The sequence below is a fragment of the Vombatus ursinus genome, unplaced genomic scaffold (assembly GCF_900497805.2).
Source record: "Vombatus ursinus unplaced genomic scaffold, bare-nosed wombat genome assembly UNPS02014803.1, whole genome shotgun sequence".
NCBI classification, from domain to species: domain Eukaryota; kingdom Metazoa; phylum Chordata; class Mammalia; order Diprotodontia; family Vombatidae; genus Vombatus; species Vombatus ursinus.
In genome coordinates this window covers 9,778,759-9,785,251 of record NW_020954581.1, presented here as the reverse complement: position 1 = coordinate 9,785,251, position 6,493 = coordinate 9,778,759, and the positions used below count along the sequence as shown (strand labels likewise).

The window sequence follows — 6,493 nt, the reverse complement described above, 5'->3', positions numbered from 1 at the left end:
CCCACACCACTTCCTCCTCCTCTGTCATTGCCAAACGAAGGCCTGACCCATAGTACTCTCGACATCTTCCTCAACCTCCTGGTTGCCTCTGGGTGAGCTGTGTGTGTTTCCAAAAGAGACAGGCTGCTGGAGGTCGGGAACGCAAGTAGGGGAAGGTGAGGGGAACTTCCATGAGGGGAAGCAGGAAGCGTGGGAAGAGTCGGGCCAGGTGAGGGTAATTTGTTGTAGCGGGGTATTTGGGCCCCTCCCGAGGGTGTTTGTGTTGGCATGAAGAGGCGGGTGAGAAGGCACGCGGCGTGTGTGGAAGAATGATTCTGGACATGTGAACTTTCTTAGGCAGTGCTACTGCTAGAGAGAGAGGTTAGAGCTCGTGGAAGGAGCTGGATGAAATGAGCCACAGGTCTGGGCCTGTGGTTGTGCTGCGACTGTTATCACCAGAGTGAAGGGAGGGGGCCACCTCTGTGCAGTGTCAGGATGGCCGAGCGGTCTAAGGCGCTGCGTTCAGGTCGCAGTCTCCCCTGGAGGCGTGGGTTCGAATCCCACTCCTGACATCTCTGTTTTGCCTTCTTCCGTGCTTTCATCGCTGCCTGAGCACTAGGTAGGAAAGACTGAATGACCAGCCCAGGTCCCTGACTCCACGGACATGGACCCTTTCTCCCCAGTTCACCGGCCTTCATAGGCTCCTCCACATGCATGCTTGCGTGTGGATAAAGGGTTTCTGAAGGAATCGTGGTCAGTCTGAAGACCAAACTGGATTTTTGCCAAAGGGTAGGTAGCTTGGAAGAGAAACGCACACTTGGTTGCTTCAAATACTTACCTTCAGACCAATCATAAGACTTTCCGGAGGAGGTGGTGTAGCAGCAGTAGGAAGAAAAGGAGAAAGAAGAGGAGGAGGGAGAGGAGAACGACCAGGAGGAAGAGGAAAAGGGGGAAGAAAAGGAGAGGAATGGACGAGTATGTAGGAGGAGGAAGACGAAAAGGAAGAAGGAAGTTTAAAAGAGAGGAGGTCCAGGAAGCCGAGAAGAATAGCAAAAGTTGTAGGTAGGTTAGAATGAGCACGTGTGTTAAATTTTGGATTTGCAATTGCCTGCCAGAAGACTCCGTGTGTCCACGGGGATCAGAGACGTAGCTGAACAATATATGCCAAGTCTTGCATGGGTGGTTCACAAATGGACTTCTTGCCTGCCACGCGGGAGGCCCCGGTTCGATTTCTGGCCTATGCATAAGCAAGATTTTAACATTATTTAACATAAATTCTATCCAGAAATGTCTAACTGCCCTTGCCGACCTGTTGGACAGGTCCTCTCAGGACGCTTGAATCTGCAGGAAGGAGGAAGGGCCCACGACCATCAAGCTCACCTCCTCTCTCCAGTCCTTACGAGCCCACTACCCGCCTCTTACCTTATGGAGGTCAGAGAGATGCCCGTGGATCTCCGGCTCATGGACAGAGGGGAAAGTCCTCCTTCCCCGACACCTAATGAACAAAGCAAAACCCCTGGCAAGTTATCGACCCTTCTGTTCCGCCTCGCCTTCCACGCTGCGCCCCTGCCCCTGGCCTCGCCCCTGCATTCCCTGCACCAGTTTGCCAGCCCGACAAGGATCTACTCTGCTTTCCTTCCTCAATCGGGGCCTGACAAGATGGCCAAGGGAAATGAAGTACACATAGTCTTTGACATTCATGGTCACCTGTTGGAGGGCTACTTAAAAGGACGTTCCCTGACCGGGAATCGAACCCGGGCCGCGGCGGTGAGAGCGCCGAATCCTAACCACTAGACCACCAGGGAGTACGTAACTACGGGGTACCTCCTCTCTCAGCACTTTACTGGCCTTCTATATCACCCCCGAGATCCTCTTCAGTCTCCTCTGGGGGCCCTTTGGATCCACTTCTAGCTTCTTTGGACCACTTTCACTTGACGTTCCACTGTCACTACCAACCCCGCACACCTCTCTCCTACACCGCTGCTGCTCTGCTATACTCTAGTCATTTCCATTAATGCAACCAACCCCTGCCTCGCATGAACAAAGAACCTACACAATAAGAATTCGAATCACAAACCTCTACCCACCCTATCTTTCCTGGACCCCAACTTCTCCTCATTCCACACGTTGCCACAGGCCACCCTTCCTCCTTTTATTCATAAGCTCTCTTTAGCTACCCCTTTGTTACTGTGCCATGCTTTTCTCTCTTCAGGGTCTCTGCAGATATCTGGGTGACTTTGCACAGCTTCTTCCTTTGGCTAAGTAACAATCCATTTGGCTATGGTCTGGCTGCCTATTTCTTTTCTTTTCTAGTCAGTTATCAGCTCCATTAATATGCCAGGAGTAACTGAGAAAGAGCTTGGTTGGTTCTGAGCCCGGGAAGGAGGGAGTCTCATTCACATGGATGTGCTCAATGGTGAGAGAATCCCTCTCCAAATTGTCTCACCTGAAATTCAGACTCTGGGTGGGGAGGAGCTTAAACAAAGTCCAGTGTCCCGGCCCATTTTACAAACTCTAAAGACTGAGGTTCCTCCTTCCTTCAAGTGTCATCCACATGAAGATGACTTCTAGCTTTTCTTTTTTTAAATTATATTTTATTTTCTCCCAATTTCATGTATTTTTTAATATTCATTCTTTAAAATTTTGCGTTTCAAATTCTCTCCTTCTCTTCCCTCCCCTCTCCTTGAGAAGACAAGCACCTTGATACAGATTATACATGTGCCATCATATAAAACATATTTCTGTATTAGCCATGTTGCAAAGGAAAATACAGATCAAAAAACAAAAAACAAAAAACACCCACGGGGAAAAAAAAAGAAAAATTTAAAAAGTACTTTTCTATCTACATTAGGGCTCTATCTTTCCCTGGAGGTGGATGGCATTTTTCGTCATAAGTCCTTCAGCATTGTCTCAGTTCATTGTATTGCTGAGAATATTCAAGTTATTCACAGTTGATCATTATACAATGTTGCTGTTACTGTATACAGTGTTCTCCTGGTTCTGCTTACTTCATTCAGCATCAGTTCATGTAAGTCTTTCCAGGTTTTTCAGAAAGCGTTCTGCTTGTTATTTCTTATAGTACAATAGTATTCCATCACAAACATACACCATGATTTGTTCAGCCATTTCCCAATTGATTGGTATCCTCTCAATTTCCAATTCTTTGCCTTCACAAAAAGAGCTGCTATAAATACTTTTGTACATATAAGCCCTTTTCCCTTAAAAAAGTCTCTTTGGAATACAGACTGGTAGTGGTATTATTGGATCAAAGTATTTGCACAGTTTTATAGCCCTTTGGGCATAGTTCCAAATTGCTCTGCAGAATAGTTGGATTGTTTTACAACTCCACCAACAGAGCATTAGTATGCCAATTTCTACCCATCCCTTCCAACATTTTTCATTTTCCTTTTCTGTCATATTAGCCAATCTCATAGGTGTGAGGTGGTACCTCAGAGTTCTTTTGCTTTACATTTCTCTAATTAGTAGTGATTAGAGCATTTTTTAATATGGTTATAGGTAGCTTTGATTTCTTTGTTCGCAAACTGCTTATTCATATTCTTTGACCATTTATCAATTGGAGAATACCTCTTATTCTCATATTTCTATATATTTGAGATATAACACTTTTATCAGAACAACTTGCTATAACATTTTCCACCAGTTTTTTTCTTTCTAATCTTGGTTGCACTGCTTGTGCCAAACCTTTTTAACTTAATGTAATCAAAATTATCCAATTTACATCCCATAATTTTCTTGTTCTTTTTTTGTCATAAATTTTTCTCTTATCCATAGATTTGACAGGTAAAATGTTCCACACTCCCCTACTTTGCTTGTGATATCACCCTTTATGCCTAAACCATGTACCCATTTTGAGGTTATCTTGGTATAAATGAGATGTTGGTCTGTACCTAGTTTCTAGGGGGCAGCTAGGTGGTACAGTGCATAAAATGGAGGTCCTGGAGTCAGAAAGATGAATTCAAATTTGGCCTCAGATGTTTAGTAGCTCTGTGACCCTGGGCAAGTAAGTTAACCCTGTTTGCCTCAGTTTCCTCATCTGTCAAATGAGCTGGAAAAGAAAATGGCAAACCACTCCTATATTTTTGCCAAGAAAACCCCAACGGGGTCTTGGAGAGTCGGACAAGACTGAAAAATGACTAAACAACAAGTGAGTTCTTGTCCCCAAAGCTTGGATCTTCATGCTTATCAAGCGCTAGATTACTTTGGTCATTTACTACTGTGCTTTGCATACCTAATCCATTCACAAATCCACCACTCTACTTCTTAGCCAGTATCAGATTATTTTGATGATCTGCTACTAGTAGGCCACCTTCTTTGATATTTTTTTCTTTGATTCCCTTGATATTCTTGATCTTTCGCTCTTCCAAATGCATTTTGTTATTATTTTTTCTAGCTCTATAAAATAATTTTTGGTAGTTTGATTTGTGTGGCATTGAATAAGTAAATTAATTGAGGTAGAATTGTCATTTTTATTATTTTGACTCAGCCTACCAATGAGAAATGAATATTTTTCCAATTGTGTAGATCTGACTTTGTATGAAAAGCGTTTTGTAATTGTGTTCACATAGTTCCTAGGTTTTTCTTGGCAGGTAGACTTCCAAGTACTTTATATTGCTACAGTTATTTTAAATGGATTTCTCTATCTCTTGCTGCTGGACTTTGTATATAGAAATGCTGATGATTTATGTGAGTTTATTTTATATCCTGCAACTTTGCTGAAATTGCTAATTATTTCAACTAGTTTTTAGTTGATTTTCTAGGATTCTTTAAGTATATCCTCACATCATCTGCAGAATGATATTTTTCTTTCCCTGCTGCCTACTCTAATTCCTTCTATTTGTTTTTCATCTCTTACTGCTATAGCTAGCATTTCTAGTACAAAATTGAATAGTAGTGGTGATATTGGGCATCTTTGCTTCACCTTTGATTTTCTCAGGAAGACTTTTTAGCTTATCCTAGTTACAAATAATACTTGCTGATGCTTTTAGAAAGATACTAGTTATCACTTTAAGGAAAATGCCATCTACTCCTATGCTTTCTAGGTTTTTTTTTTAAAATAGGAATGAACGTTGTATTTTGTCAAAAGTTTTTTCTGCATCTATTGAGATAATCATATGATTTCTGTTAGTTTTGTCATTGATATGGTCAATTATGCTAAAAGTTTTCCTAATATTGAACTAGCTCTGCATTTTTGTTACAAATCTTATATGGTCACAGTGTATGATCTTTGTGATATATTGCTGTATTCTCCTTGCTAGTATTTTATTTAAAATTTTTACATAAATATTCATTCGGGAAATTGGTCTATAGTTTTGTTTCTCTTTTTTTGCTCTTCCTTCCTTGTGGAGGTATCACCAACATATTTGTGTCACAAAAGGAATTTGGTAGGATTCTTTTTCCTATTTTTCCAAATAGTTTATATAGTATTGAAATTAATTGTTCTTCAAATGCTTGGTAGAACTCACTTGTGAATTCATCTGATCCTGGGGATTCTTTCTTATGGATGACCTATTTAATTTACTTTTTCTAAAATAGGATTATTTAAGTATTCTATTTCCTCTTCTGAGACTTTGCGTGTAGCTGTTTTGACTCTTCTGTATTCTTCTAATTTTGTATCTTGACCTTCCCTGTTACCATAGTAACTTTCTATGGTCAGGTTTCTTTTTATTGTTGTTTACTCATTTTTCCAACCCATTTCTTGACTTTTAACTTTATGTTAAAGTTGGACAACGTTCTCTGGGTGCAAAGGACACTATACCAAGTTTCAGGCCTTTCTTGCTTCTATTTTCAGAGCTAACTCTGGGGGTCTGTAAGTTTTTGGTTCTTCCAAGTTGGTATGATCTAGGGAGGGGTGTAGTCACTGCTCTCTCCTGGACTGTGCTTGGATTTTGAGCCACTATAAGCACTCTTTTCCTCCCTAGAACTGTGGCCAGAGTTTCTGCTTCTCTGAAGCTGCAAGTGCTAGCGTGTAAATGCTCCTCCTTGCCCTGGGACTATGACCCAGATCCACCCATCGGCAATTCAACAGAGTCTTGCACCTGGTGCTAGCAAAGTGTCCCCTGTAATCTCCTTCTGACTAGTTGTCCCACCCCCTTACCACCTGTGGGCTGAGAGATCCAGAAGCCATCACTGCCAAGACCTGCTGCTGGCTTGCTGGGGAGTGGCTAGTGCTGCACTGAGCTCCATTCTCACCAGGGTCAGACAAACCTTTTCTTCTGACCTAAGTTGTCTTGGACTGGAAAACTGTTTCACCTGAACTTTTGTTGGTTCTATCACTCCAGAATTCATCCTGAGGCATTATTTTAAAGTTGTTTGGAGGGGAATTTGGGAGAGCTCAGATAAGTCCCTGGCTTTACTGTGCCATCTTTGACTCTTAGATTTTTTTTATACAGCATTTAAACTCTCTCCTGACCTCCAGTCTCTCATCTTCATCTGCCTATTAGACATCTTCGAAGTAGAAGTCCCGTAGACAGCTTAAACTCACCATACCCAAAAT

The 6,493-nt window shown here is 42.1% G+C and overlaps 2 non-coding genes across 2 annotated transcripts; one reads left to right on the top strand and one right to left on the bottom strand.

The window, feature by feature from the left end:
• Window positions 1-468: 468 nt before the first annotated feature.
• On the top strand, window positions 469-551 carry TRNAL-CAG. The gene has a single exon. It is a non-coding gene; the product is annotated as a tRNA-Leu (tRNA).
• Window positions 552-1,712: 1,161 nt separating this feature from the next.
• On the bottom strand, window positions 1,713-1,784 carry TRNAE-CUC. The gene has a single exon. It is a non-coding gene; the product is annotated as a tRNA-Glu (tRNA).
• Between the last annotated feature and the right edge of the window lie 4,709 nt (window positions 1,785-6,493).